Here is a 1,131-nt window from a genome sequence, read left to right as displayed (position 1 = left end):
ACCACTTTCATTACCAAAACAACACAGATTTATTTAGTCCTTGCTATGTGCAAGCCACTGAGGAAGATACAGAGGAAATAGATAACATTATATGAGGCCTCTGTCTTTAGAGAACATGTAAACCCAGAACTAGGAGCAATAGATGGAAAGATCCACATATGTCTTACCACCAAACATTTGGTGGTAAGGTAAGAGGTGGTAATTCCTCTGCAGAAGGAATGACTGCTTAAGACGCCTTCACAGGCCTGGTCCTGAAAGTCCCTTGTTCACAAACTACCTCTTCACAAAGCAAGTCTGCCACTTCCTAGATTTGCCACTCTGAGGACAAGAAAGCTTCTCACAATGCCTCAGCCCAGTTTCTTGTCAGAATAACTGCAAATAGAGCTCATCACTTCATCCTCCTACTTGTTTGCTGGTTTGGCACAAATTACCAAAAGGAAAACTTGACTCTGCAAGGATAGGAAAATAAGCAATAAAAAATACATTTCTATCCTTGGATTTTTGAACTGCACTTTTCAAATTTCCTTAAGCATTCAAAAGTATAGCCTTAAGGATATCAAGGTTCAATTGAGCTTATTCTTGATTTCATCATTTTCAAAGAAGACATAGTCACTCATATTTCACCTAAAATGGTTTTGGTAATCATGTTACATCTTATGATTACCCACATTACTTTTCAATGTGTTGTTGTAACTTGGAGGTTTAGCTATTTTTAGCAAAAAAAAAAATTTAAAAAAAGACATAGAATTTGAAGTAATAAATAGATTCATATGCAATATTTTTCTTTTTTGTTTCTTTTGGTGCTATACCTTTAAACTAACATCTGAAGGGTAATATCATCATATTTTCAATCATTTGGTTTCAAGTTTCATGAAAAGGAGAACTAAGGCAACATCTTGGTGGACAGACTTTGGTTTGGAACAAGCTGTCATTACTGACTTCCATCTGAGATCTCAGCACTTCCAATCTGGAAGCCAGGTTTGCTTGTTCTCATTGACAAGTAGTGGGAGATAAGTTTTGGAGAGATAGGTAGGGAACAGAATATAAAGGTCTTCAAATGCCAGGCTAAATAATTTGGATTTTTTCTGCAGATGCTAATGAGCATTTGAATATGACTTTGATATGTGCAAA

General features: G+C 36.0%; 1 pseudogene; it reads right to left on the bottom strand.

Annotated features, from left to right (window-relative positions):
* Positions 1–237: 237 nt before the first annotated feature.
* LOC114053999 lies at positions 238–855 on the bottom strand (annotated as a pseudogene).
* Positions 856–1,131: the final 276 nt, after the last annotated feature.

This window comes from Vombatus ursinus, unplaced genomic scaffold (genome assembly GCF_900497805.2).
Source record: "Vombatus ursinus unplaced genomic scaffold, bare-nosed wombat genome assembly UNPS02014812.1, whole genome shotgun sequence".
Taxonomy (NCBI): domain Eukaryota; kingdom Metazoa; phylum Chordata; class Mammalia; order Diprotodontia; family Vombatidae; genus Vombatus; species Vombatus ursinus.
Note: the sequence above shows the minus strand (reverse complement) of the source record. Positions and strands in the feature narration are given on the sequence as shown.